This window comes from Sarcophilus harrisii, chromosome 5 (genome assembly GCF_902635505.1).
Source record: "Sarcophilus harrisii chromosome 5, mSarHar1.11, whole genome shotgun sequence".
Classification (NCBI taxonomy): Eukaryota; Metazoa; Chordata; class Mammalia; order Dasyuromorphia; family Dasyuridae; genus Sarcophilus; species Sarcophilus harrisii.
Window position 1 is genome coordinate 128,897,245 of NC_045430.1, and position 14,195 is coordinate 128,911,439.

At 34.6% G+C, this 14,195-nt stretch overlaps 1 protein-coding gene across 1 annotated transcript in view; it reads left to right on the plus strand.

Annotated features, from left to right (window-relative positions):
- Nucleotides 1-14,195, plus strand: part of CELF2 (CUGBP Elav-like family member 2) — a 969,093-nt gene that overhangs the window by 239,841 nt on the left and 715,057 nt on the right. The gene's annotated exons all lie outside the window — the stretch shown is intronic.

Below are 14,195 nucleotides of genomic sequence, written 5' to 3' on the forward strand. Positions count from 1 at the left end.
AGGAGACAGAAAACCTTAGTTTTAATTTTCATTCTGCCAGCAATGCAATCTTGAAAAAGTCACTTAATTTTTCAGGACCCAGTTTGACTTATTTGTAAAGTGAGGACATCAAAAAAAGCAGTTGGTGAACCTCAGATTGGAAAGGGGCCTTAGAGAATGATCATTAAATCCAATCCCTTTTACAAGAAAGAAAATACACCCCTAGAAAGCAAAGATCTCCGAGATGTGTGTGTGTATGTCTATGAGGGAGTCAGAAAGTGCTGGATTCAAGTTCTACCTCTAACATATGAGCAAATCATATTAGCCTGTTAGTGACCTAGATAACTCTCTAAGAGTCTTAATTATAGAGGAGCATTAGTAAAGGAAGTTCCTCACCAAACTTCTAAAGCAATAAAATCACAAATTCAAAGAAAAGCAGACAAAGATAAAAGGAAAGAGGGGGAAGGGGGAAGGAGAGGGAAAGACAAAGTAGGAGAGAGAGACAGAGGCAGAGAAAGGTAAAGATAGATGGATCGATAGATTAGTCATATTATATAGTAGGTCTTAGTATCAGGATGCACTTATAGTTATAGTTAAAAACAAGCCTGCAACTTACATAGCTTTAGAAAGGAAACTAATATAGAGAAATATAAGATAAGTTCTTTACACTCTAGGATAATGGTTTCTTTTGGATAATCCTTTTGTTAGGATTTCTATGGCAGCCATTTTAACTCCAATCTACCTTTGCCTCTAGAGGCAATTCAGATTCAGATGAATAGTATCTCAAAGTCAGGTACCAAACAAGTCAGTGAATTCTGGCTAAATGACTTCATTGACCACAAATTGATTCATGTAGAATTACATTTGACTTCATTGTGGATCAAAGCTCTAGCTCTCCCAAAGACAGTGGCAAGATGTCATTGGTCCTTTCAAACATTACATTTGTCCACATACAGATAGTGCAATGTTTAATGAATATATATATATATATATATATAAAACCCATATAAATATGACATGTTTATGATACATTTTATATGATTATAAGTTATTAAGGGAACATCTAAAATATTACATTAAAGAAAGGAAGATCAAGCAACTGAGTGAATTCCAAGTGTTGAGAACTGGCTAAAAATAACTAATTAGAATATAGTAATAGTTATTATCATTATCATAAGCATGAACCCTAATATTTATGTAGCATTTTAATGTAACACTTTAATACAAATATTATTTCATTTTTTTCTCACAACCCTGGGAGTTAGGTGTTATTATTTTCCCCATTTTACTGAGGCAGGAATAGGTTAAATGACTTGCCAGTGGTCTGAGAGAGATTTTGAACTCAGTTCTTTCTAACAGCTACCTAATTTGATTGGCTAAATTCATTATGTAAATGTACAACTGCAGCAGAAGCAGAATGTGTATGATGTGTGTCAAGTCTCTTACAGACCTCAGTGGTTTCTCTATTCAGTCTCTCTCTCTCCTTCCATAGAGGCATATGCATCCATGCTTGGGATACTATGGAAGAGCTAGAGATTTCTGGGTATTGGGTCTCCTTATATTTCAGCTCTGCTGAGGATATTAAGATACTTTAACAATATATCATCATATCTTTAGCTGCTCAGTAATCTTCATCAGGGAGATGTGATTCAAATAATGTAAAATTATGGATAATCTCAAAATAATTTTTTGACTTTGGAATACATTCATAATTATAACCCTCAGAGTGATGTATTTTATGTTATAGGGAATAATTTGGAAAAGGGAGGGGATTCATCTTTCCTGTTCATATTATTTCCTACATTTAGTGTCAAATGTTATTAACTACATGAATCAATTTGTGGTCAATCAGCACGCATGCTAAAATGAAAAGAGAGACAACTGGCAGAAATTACAAGTTCAAATATCATGTATTGAAGAGTATTCTTTATAGCCCCAGAAATATTTGGAGGATTGGAAACAGGAATGGTATTTGAGGAGAGATTTCATTGATTGCGTAGGAGGTTGCTCATGGTGTCAGGTCTGCCCACGGTATATGTGGAGGTAGGAAAGTGGCTCTCCAGTATCTTTAATGACTTCTTGAATTTCTGTATGAATGCTAGAAAGGCCCCTTCTCTGACAGGCATCAGTGTTATTCCACCAGTATCCTCAGCTTTCCAAGTGATCTGGGGCAGTAACTAGTGGAGAAATGGAGTATTTTCTTCTTAGCTCTACTTCCAGAGCTGGATTTTGGGGTCTTTGAACCTTATAATTGATTGAGTTTTCCTGGCCACTTATTCTAAGGACTGTGTTGATATCTGGGGATACAAAGTAAAGCAAAAATTATGGTCCCTATTCTCAAGAAGCTCAAATTCTACTGAAGGAAAACCATAGGCAAGTAACTATGGACATACAAGATATATGCAGTAAAGATGGGAAATTATCTCAGATGGAAATGACTGGTTGGGATGGGCAGAAAGAGGAAAAAGCTTCTTATTGAAGGTGGAAATTAAGCTATGTCTTCAAAGAAGCCAGAGAAACTAGGAATCAGAGGTAAGGAGGGAGAATATTCCAGGCATGGGGGATAACTAGCCAAGACAAAGGCACAAGAGCCAAGAGAGGGAATGTTGTATAAACAGCAAGTAGAGAGGTGAAAATGGATCACAGAATGCTTTGAAGAACAATAATATGTAAGAATATGGAAAAAAAAATTAGGAAAAGGCCAGGATGAAAAGAACTTTAAATGTCAAATGGAAAATTCTATAAGTCCTCTTTCCCCTTTGAATTTTTGTAATATGTTAACAAATGAGAAATAGTAAAATACTAATGTCCAGATGTACAAGGAATGAGGAGATAGGTAGTCTAGATAATCTCTCGATCCCCTTGCAACTCAAAGATTATCTGATTATAGAACATTTTTCTTTATAGTATGACAAGCATAAAGGGAATTTTTAAAAGCTTCCTACCTCTGGTGGCATTTACAGTAAAACTTCCCTCCTTTTGTTTATTTCAGTATTCTGTAAAATCAAATAATTATCAGAAAACTTTCTAACAGTTGCACCATCATTTCTGAACAGAGATTTAATATCAGAATTCTATGGTATGATTACCAAGACTTCATTAACCTTATGAAACCTGTGACAATACATATAGTGATGTTCAGTGACGTTTCATCATAGACTGGTACATCTAAACTACCCTTGTCAAAATAAATGGAGAAAGCCCTTCGGGTGATTTATTCTTCTTGATTTTTCTGTCTGTTTGCATACCCACTCAGCTGCAAAATTTGGCAATTCACAATGGGGTTTCCTGTCATTAGTGTGAATTAGTAAGTTTCTACTGTATTTTGGAAATCAAATTGAAGTCCTCAGGAGGTTGAGATGCTCCAAATTATCTAAATGATTATTATAGTTTAGATTTTTATTAAGCATTTTATTACTTTTCAAAAATAATGAACGATAATAAAATAATTAATAATCAAACATACATCAAGGGGTACTTCATTTCTTAGAGTAAAATTAAATGGGTGATGATCAGTGGGTACAGCTGACACAGAGATCTCTAGTATCCCTAGGAGACTCTCTTTTTCTGAGAAGTTTAAGCCTAGTTAACTCTGAAGTGCTCATTGCTTTGTGTGGTTAATCTCTGTCAACATTCGTACATCACTGTCAATTGTACAAAAGTGAATGAGCTGGCTCTTTCAAATACAACCAAGTTGCAAGTTACTAAAGAGAAGAGGCCTGCTTTAGCTCATAGTACCTAAAGCTGGGGCATGGGAACAGGTGGTAGAAGAATCATATCACCCTTAATACTAAGATGGTCCCAAATGGGCATGAAATAATTCTGTGTGATCTTGCAGTAATGAAAATGAAGAGCCCAGACTGAAGAGAACACATTGTAAAGTTTTGCTTTCAGAATGTCTAGCTCTACTCTTTCAGTTCTCCCTCCTCAGTGTCATCCCCCTTTCACCAGTCATTCACCAAGCATTTTTAAAGCATTTTCTATATATCGGGTACTATGTGAGGCATAAGAGATACAAAAGCAAATTTGAAACAGTCCTAACCCTCAAAGACTGAAATTCTGTTGGAAGGAAAAAAAGATCTATCTTGAATGTTAAACATAAGGTAGATATAAAATAATTTCCGAAGGGGGAAGACATTGGTAACTGGGAGAGGAGCTGATTTAGATGGGGCTTTCTATAGGAAGTGCCATTTGAATTGACCTTAGAGGGAAGCTAGGTTCTCTTCAGTGATAGGAGAGAAGAGAATGCATTCTAGGCATTGAGGAGCCTATGTAAAGGTATAGAGTTGATAAAAAGTAATTTGCATATTGGGAATAGTGAACAGATCTGTTGACTGAAATGTAGAGAACATGAGGAAGAATAATGTGAAGAAAAAAAAAAAACTAAAGAGCTGTAGCTAGATTGTGAAGGGTTTTAAAAGGCAAAAGAGTTTGTATTTTTTTTTTTTTTTTTTTTTTTTTTTTTTACAGATAAGCAAGGCCCATTAGAGCTTCTTAAACAGGATACTAGCATGGTTAGATCTGTGCTGTAGGAATATTGATTAAACAGATGTATGTAGAATGAATAGTGAAAGAAAAGAGACCATGTTCTAAAACCACCAAAGATCATGATTTAATGAAAAGATCACTGAATCCAAAGCTTAAAGATTTGAGTCTCTATTCCATTCTGCCAATACCTAGCTATGTGATTTTAAGAAATCCATTTAACATGTATGCATCTCCATCTATAAACACATTGGGGATCTACTAACACATCTCTAGGATTCCCTTGAAGTTCCAATATTTTATGGTTCCAAATTTAAATAGTGATCACTTTTCACCATATCTAATACAATTCACTCTGATTACATTCAATATATAGTTTCTATGGTTACAATATACTCCTTTTGGGATCCCAAGGGTAGGGGAAACTTTAGATCTTTCATTCAGTAAATAACTTCATGACATCATGTTGTTTATTTTCTTCTTACAGGTCAAATAGGATGTATTTTTAATAGTTATACAAAATAAGGGTAGTGTTAACAAGTGACCTTCCCCTCAATCTAACTATTACGCTAAACTGAGGCACCAGAAGAGATGATTTTTCAAATAACTAGAACCATAGTGGAATGGAAGTTGTGAAATTGCTTTTAACATTTGTTTTCTTTTTTACAACTATCTCCAAAACTCATCAGCAGAGCGTAAAGTAAAAAAAGATCAAATGGAAGGTGATGTTGAGAGTTTATGATATGTAGAGAAAAGAAGAAGAAACTTATGGTAAATGGCTTCTATTTCCTCAGTAATGTATGTAAGGGAAGGATCTCAGCTAAGAAGGTAGGGAATGGAAAGAGTAAAGATGAAAAATGGTATACAGAAAGTATATATGTAAAGTAGAAATTATCACTCAGAATATTAACAATTGCCAGTGGTAATATGCATCAGGAAGTCAACATTATCCACAAAATAAATATAGAAAAATTGCACATGTTTAGCATATAATGAATTGCTTGCAGTCTGGGGGAGGGGGTGGGAGGAATGGAGGCAGAAAAATTTAGAGTGCAGGGTTTTGCAGGGGTAAAAATGTTGAAGACTGTCTTTGCATTATTTTGAAAAGAAAACGCTACATTTTTAAAATACATACATACATATATATATATATATATATATATATATATCCAAATAATATATAAGTAGTCAGAAGATTTTCCTCCTTCACCTTCCTAATCTGATAACATTCAATCTAGAAAGGGTTTTCCAGGGTTATCAAGGTCAATCATACATGACAGCCATTCAGAGAAAGATTAAACTAGTAGTGGATCTTAGATAGTATTTATACAAACATCTTCTTCCCCTCTCCCCCAGGCAATTGGGGTTAAGGGACTTGTTCAGGGTTATACAGCTAGGAAGTGTTAAGTGCCTGAGATAAGATTTGAACTCAGATCCTCTTGACTTCAGGGCCAGTGCTCTATCCATTGCATCATCTAGCTGCCCCTAGAACTATCTTCTTTAACAGATATGAAAAACTAAACCCCAGAGTGATTGAAAGCCTTGGCCAAGTGATAAGATTAAAAAGTGTCAGAGCCAAGAGGAAAATCTAGATTTTTTGACTCTGTCCAGTCTTTTTTCTAAAACTCAGCAAATCCTTTATCATCTCAACACCAGATTACTGAAATTGGTTTCCCTCTCCCTTTGCCACTCTATCCCTTCAGGTCACTGCCAATATGAATTCCCAAAACATAGATCAAACAAGGTCATTCTCCTGCCCAAGGAGCTCCAGTGACTCCCTCTTGTCTTTTAGATAAAATGCAAACTCCTGTGTCATTTAAAATCTTTTGGAATCTGACTCCAACCTACCTTGCCAAGCTTATTTCACATTATTCTCTTTCACAATTCTATGTTACAATTCACCTGTGTATAATATTCTATTACTCAATGATATGTCTTTGTATGGGTTTTCCCCCATAACTAAAACATATTTCCTTTGTGCATAATTCCAGATTATTCTTCAAAATGGTTAGATATATTCACCATTCCACCAACAATGAATTAGCATCCCAGTTCATATATTTCCTTCAATCTCATGTACAATCATTTTCTTTTTTGGTTATACTATGTTATTGAAATGCTTGTTTTATTCTATAAATTAAAAAGAAAATAAAAGGAAAAAACATTTATTTCTTTTTCACTTGTGTCTCTGAGAATCCTTAGTTTCTTTTAGAACTCAACTTAATTTCAATCTCCTGTGGAATGTCTATTTCAATACATTCCATTTCCTAGTGCCTTCCTTGTAAATTATTTTGTATCTCTTTTTTTATTTAATTCATATGTACATATTCCTTCCTTCCAATAAAATGTAATATCTTTGATGGTAAATTTTATTTCTTTCTGTCTTTGTATCTCCATAGTCAATTATATGGTGGGTGCTTAATAAATGTTTGTGAAAAGGATAATGAATTTCATTCCACATGAAGAGTAGAATCAGGTCACTGGCATCCTAGATGATTATGTTAAGAGATATGCTTAAAATTCTTGCTCTGGCAAAATCTTTCTCTGAAGTATTCTGCCAAATGAGCAAACATAGTTTGAGTACTATTTGATGTCTACATATGTAATAATAGAATCCTGACTAATAAGTCAATAGAGACAAAATATAGCTTAGAAATTTGAGCAGAGCCAAAATTATAGTCCTGCCCAAGAATAATTGGAGAGAACAGAACATGCTGGGGATTTATCTTAAGAACTCTGTTTTTCTCTTCTGGCTGGTGAGTAGGGGAGGTTTGAACAATAGACAATGATTGTTTTATTTCAGTGTTGTTTTTCGTTACTTTTCTCTCTTTTTATTAACTGCACCTTACTATGAGCTCTGCCTTAAAGCTCATGTTTCTGTTGAAGTTAGAATTACTGAACCATAAAAAAAGGCCACTGAGTTTCTTGACAAAAATGTAGGTATACGACAGGTTAATATTCAGAGGATGGTTAGAAAGAAATTCTAAAGTGGAAAAAAAATAGAATAGTTCATAATTGACTAACCAAACTCTTTTCACTACAATAGTTTGAATTCCCAACAAATACATTATACAGTGGTAAGAGGCAATGGTTATTTCTAGTCTAAATTGCCCTTACTGCATTTCTCAGAATGTTCTAATGGAAAGCAGTCAAGAAATCAGGATCCTAACATAGATCTGTTTCTTATGACCTTGAGCACATCACTTGATACTGCTGAGTCTTTCTTTATATATAGGATTTGGACTAAATCTATTATATGTTCCATTATGTATCAAAGTGGTGATGACACTGTTAGTAAGTGTCTGAGGCTGGATTTGAACTCCCATATTCCTGAGTCCTGGGTTATTGCTCTATCCATTGAGCAATCTATTTAATTGTTGTTACTAAATAACAATGCTATCACTTATGAATATGGTCTTAGCCTGAGGGCAAACACAGACTATCCCATCAATGCCTAATGGACTAATATATCAAGAAGAAGGAAGCAGCAATTGGAATTAAAGTAAAATATTTGTTTGCTCATTTTTAATGGTTGCCATGAATTAGAATTAGATCAGTAATTGCTTCACTGATATAAGAGGAAAATACCATAACAAAGCAGTATAATTAAGAGGCATAAGGAATCTAGCTCTAGATTGTTTCACCTTTAGAAAGAAAGCTTGGCTTTCTCTTCTTCCTCTTTTTCAAATCAGATATTTTATTTGCTTGGCAATCTCTAGTCTAATGATACTGTTTTGACTCTTATTTTTGTTCTGATTCTTTTTCCTAATTAAAATAACATTTTGTTTCCTTTTTAAAGCTGTTTTACCTATTTAACTTTTGCTTCTGGCACTCCAAGAAGTCTGTGGAGAATTAAACAATGAAAAAAAAGTATAAGTATCTCAAGGTGATGCTAAAGTTAAAACTTTAAAGGAAGCTAAAATGTTAGAAGAGGTTACATTTCAGGAATAACAGTGGCATAGCCCTTGCAAAGGCCTGAAGACAGGACATGGAATGATATATGTAAATAAAAGTAACAGGTTCATTTGCCTGTGTCTATAATACCTGGAGTAGAACAATGTTCCAAGAGCCTGGAAGTGTAGTTTGGAGCCAGATTGCAAAAGAATTTAAATACCAAACAATGGAATTTGATACTAAAGGTAATGGGGAACTAGTATAATAGCTCATGTAGTAGAGTGATAATATCATTGTGTTTAAAGAAAATCACTTTGACATATATGTGGAGGGTAGGTTGGGGAAGAATTGTGTTTTGTCAGCAGCTGTTTTTTTCAAGACAAATTGAATTTCTTTTTAAAATTTTTATTAAAGCTTTTTTTATTTTCAAAACATACGCATAATTTTCAATATTCACCCTTGCAAAACCTTGTGTTCCAAATATTTTCCCTCCCTTTCTCCCACCCCTCCCCTAGACAGCAAGTAATCCAAAATGTGTTAATATGTGCAGTTCTTCTATACATATTTCCACAATTATCATGTTGCACAAAAAAAATCAGATGAAAAAGGAAAAATAAGAAATAAAACAAAATGCAAGCAAACAACAACAAAAAAAGTGAAAATATTCAGTTCTCACAGTCCTCTCTTTGGGTGCAAATGGCTCTCTTCATCACAAGACCACTGAAACTGTCCTGAATCACCTCTTGTTGAAAAGAGGCATGTCTGTCAGAATTGATCATTGTATATAATCTTGTCAGCAACTATTTATTAAACATCCTTTTACCTGACACTTTTTATGTACTGACAAGCTAGAGGAAGCTCAAGATCTCTCTATCCAAGGATGTATACATTCTTGCTCCAAGAGAAACCAACTAGAAGGTTGTTATAATAATGCAGGCAAATAGCGATGAGGAATTCTTTGTGTCAGTGGAGAGAACAGGATGGATGAAAGTAGATATTGTAGAGAGAGAACTGATAAAATCTTGCCTTTGTGATATTAGGGGGAGTGAGGAAGCATAGTAGGTTCCAATCTTGAGATTCTGGGTAACTGGAAAATATAGGGAAGTTCAGAAGTGGAGTGGATTTGGAAAGAAAGAGGACAGTATTTGATTTCACTATAAGAAAGAAAAGGAGTTACATGAATAACCTGCTAGGATTGGTTTATGTAAGACTTTGTGACCAAGAGGTTGAGCAAAGCAGTGTGGTACAGTAGAAAAAGTGTCAAATTTATTGTTAGGAGAGATGGGTTCAAATCCCACCAGAATAGCTTATAACATATCTGACCATGGGCAAATTACTAAATTACTAAATTACAGATTACTAAATCTCCCTGAACCTTAGCTTAATCATCCATCTATAAAAGGAGGATATTGTGAATTGTACTTCTTCTTTCACAGGATTGTTCTGAAGATCAAATGAAACAAGAATGTAAAGTGTATTGCAAACTGTAAGACATCTCTTTATTTTTAATAAGTATGAAACTGTACAAAGTTTTCAAATCATTCTCTATAAGAACTTTCATATTTTTCTACTTAATTTTCTAAAGTATAGCCTTAACCTAGATGCTTTTAGATTTATGGAAATCAGACATCTATATGCTTGCCTCTTTCTGGAGTTGAAAATGCTTCCTCTTTCTTTTTGGTACATCTGCTAATTCTGTCAACAGAGACGTGACAAGGTAAAGATGATAAATTTTCAGAGAAAGGCAACAAGGACAGTAAGGGACTTCAAATTCAGACTAATGAGGTTTGGTTACTTGGGAGGAAGAAAGGATCAGAAGACATGTGATAGCCACCTTCAAGTATTTCAAGGACTGTCATGTGGAAATTGAATAAGAATTATCTTAGATACAGAAAGAGAAGTGGCCTTATAGTTTACCTAGTGCAGCCTCTTCATTTTACATAAGTAAATCAAGGCTCCAAAAAGCTAGGTGACAACCAAATTCCCTCAGGTGATATAAATATAATAAATATATAACATAATATAAATGTAACAAATTATTAAAAACTCAAGCAGGATTTGAACCTGAGTCAGTTTGTCTAGAACAAAAACTCCTATCACAAGCAAAACTGCTCTGTTTGGCTTAAGAAAACATGAGCCATACATGAAAGTTTCAAGGAGACAAATTTAGTCTTAATATAAATCAAAATTTGTAATATTCAGAGCTATCCGAAAATGGAGATTCAAGAAGTAGTAAAAATCCCCCCAATGCAAATCTTCAAGCAAAGACTGAGTGATATCTTATTGGGGAATGGAGGAGTTCACTTTTGTGTGTGGATTGGATGAAATGAATTTAAACTCAGAAATTCTGTAGTAGTTTTTGCCTATAAATGCCAAAACAATTGGCTGATTCATTCAAATCAAAAGTGAAAATATTCAGTCATATCACTTGTTTGGCATCATGCAAATCAAATATGTTCAGTTGAATGAAACTTTCCCCCTCAATAAGCAGTTGTGCAGCCGTGTAGAAAGAGCTTAGCTCCCTCCTCTGAGGAGCAGAGTGTCCATCAAGAGAATCAGAGCAGTAATGCAGTGGGGATAGCCTGGTGAGAAAACCATTGCCAAGAACAATCTGTTTTTTCTTCTTTCTCTCGATTGGGTAGTTGTCTATGATGGATCCCTTGAGCAATATGCCTGAGAATCCAGCAGGCAGAGTCATGCAAAACACATACAAACCTGACAGCACTTTGAAAAGTATAAGAAATCATTTTAATAGCAAATGAAGAATGCTTCTACCAAACTAGGCTATGATACTCTTGAGCAGTGTGCTGAAAATAAACTGGAAGAAGGAGGGGTACGGTTACTACTCTGAGGACTTTTAATTGAGAAAGGATACAGTCTTTTAAAAAAGAGAAAAATGATGTAGGAAAGATAACATAGATGTGGGAGGTTTAATCTACTAAAGAGAATTCATATTCCAGAAGAAAGTTCATTAGAACCAATTTTTTTTTGTCTCAAAATTAGAACAATTCTGTAAATTCTAAAAGACAATTTAACTCATAGAGAACATTCATTCATTGAATATGTATTTAGGAAGCATCTTCTCTGTGAAGATCATTGCATATATGAACCATGAAGAATATACCAGATTTTGACTGACAGATAGATAGATAGATATATGAGAGAAAAGGGGTCAAGGAGGGGAAGGAAGGAAGGATGAAGGGAGAAAGAAAGAAGGAAAGGAAAGGAGGCAGGGAAGAAGAGTGAAGGAGAAAGGGTATAAGGAAGAGAGAATTTAGGAAAGACATATTTCGTTTGAAAACCAATTAATATTGATGATCAGTCCATTTCAGGCTGGAAATCTGATTCATTTGAAAGGGGGAGAGGAAAGGAGAGGGATAACAAAGAAATAATTTAGGAAAGAGATATTTCATTTGGAAACCAATTAAAATTGATGATCAGTCCATTTCAGGTGGGAAATCTGATTTCCTTTTGCTTTTTCTTCTTAAGTGATAGAGAATAAGCTTATAATGTCATAAATTTTCTTGGAATCAAGAATGTCAGTGACACAAGAAACTTCAGAAAAAATGTTAAAATACATTAATGGAACCAATAGAAAGTTGCAGATAGTTTCATATATTTATAATGTAATACCTTTCTCATTTTATATTTTCCAAAGTGAGATAAATGCCACAGCATAAAACTGAGGCACTTACATTGGCTTTATAATGGTATAATGGTCAGAACACTGAACTAACAAGATTGTACTTTCATCCTATTTAAAAGATTAAGGTTAATGCTAAGAATTAACTATGGTTTTTAGTGTTCTCTTTATGTCATGCCAAAGGGAGAGTGAGTTATATGAATTGCCATTACGCATGAAAGCAAATTTTAAATTCACTGCATCACAGTATATATAAGTTAAACCCAGTGACTTATTCGATCCAAGTAACATGGCGTTGTGGTGTTTTTACTAAATAAATCATGGTAATGGTATCCTGTAAATGATTAGTTTTCAAATCAAGTCAAAGGTGTGGAGGAGGATGGGATATTGAATCATTCTACTAGCACCTTCTCCTCTCTTTCCTCCCTAAATGTTTAGAGGTGAAAGGGAACTCAGAGGCCAGAACCTTCTCCAAACCCTTCATTTTACAAATGAGCAAATTCAGCCTATGGGAAAATAACTGATTGTACAAGATCACATAGATAGTAAGCAAAAAAGGTGAGATATTAATTCAGGTTATGACTCTTAAAGGCAGCTAGGTGACTCAATGGATAGGCTTGGAATCATAAAGGCTCACCTTCCTGAGTTCAAATCTGTCTTCAGATATTTGCTAGCAATTGTGACCCTCATTGCCTCAGTTTCCTTATCTATAAAATGAGCTAGAGAAGAAAATGGCAAAACATTCTTAAAAAAAACACCAATTGGAGTCACAAAATTAGAAATAATTGAAAAATGGCAGAACAACAACAAATAAGATATTAGAGCCAACAAAGTCACTATAATATCATGTTAGAAGTATTCAGCCAAAATCCATTAATTCAATAAATACTTATTAAACATCAGCTGTGCATAGCATTATGCTACTTGCTGGAGGAGATACAAAATTTATATAAATATTGTATATTACACCGTAAATGCATTAGAAAATTAGGAGAAAGAGAAAATTGAAGACAAAGATAATCATTGATTAATGAGTTAGGGAAAGTTCACAGAAGAGGCAGTCTTTGAATTGGACTCTAAAGGGTGTATAAGTTTTCATCAAACTAGCAGTGGAAGTGTGAGTATCCCAGGCATATGCTACAGAGATAGGAGAATGAAAATGATATATGGAGATCAAAGTGGAGATTAGTTTGCCTGGAGTAGAGAGCACTTGGAGAAGAATAATATAAGATAAAGCTGAAAAGATAATGGTCAAATCATGGAAACTTTGAATTCCTGGTGAAATAATTTGGACTTTATCCAACAGTAATAAGTTACTGAAAATTTTTCAAACACATCAGTTACACGGCCAAAACAATAAATATTAATGTAGGTATAGATAGAATATATAATAATCTTTTCTATCTTGTCATTGTTGTGCCTGATTCTTTGTGACCCCATTTGTGACTCTGTTCACAAAGATCCTGACATAATTTGTCATTTCTCTAGCTCATTTTATAGATGAGGAAACCGAAGCAAACAGGATTAGGTGATTTTCCCAGGGTCACACAGTGACAGTAAATATCTAAGGCCAGATCTGAACTTAGGAAGATGAATCTTTCTGATTCCAAGGCTAGCCTAGCTGCCACTTATATGTAAATGAAAAAATAATTCTAGAAGTCCTATGAAAGGTCAATATGGAAGAAAGGGTTAGAAGGAATCAATAGGAGGTTAGACTGGATGGGAGGTTTCTGGAAAGCCATCCACTGAGTCACCTAGCTGCCCTTAGGAGTCATAACCTGAATTAATATCTCACCTTTTTATTATCTTGGTTATGAAGGAAGGATGTAATGTCGGAGCTAGCTTTCTGGGGGTCCTCCAGACGGGCCTTAGTCTCAGCAGGATAGACACCACGAGGATGGTCAGGAATAGAGTGTAAAGTCTTTATTATCTCCTTCACAGTCTGTCTCCTTTACAATCTGTGTCTGTCACAGTCTGATCCAGTCTTGATCTTAGTAAGAGTGCAGAAGGCAGGAGAGCCACCAAAAGGTTAGTCAAAGATGGAATGTCTCATTTCCAGTCCTCTCAGCCCTTAAATACCTCAGTATGATTATATCATTACAGCACACTATATATGTGTGAACTAGAGAACCATTACATCACCATGCTAAGCACTAAGTATATGTATACTAAAGAACCATCATCTCATCAATTC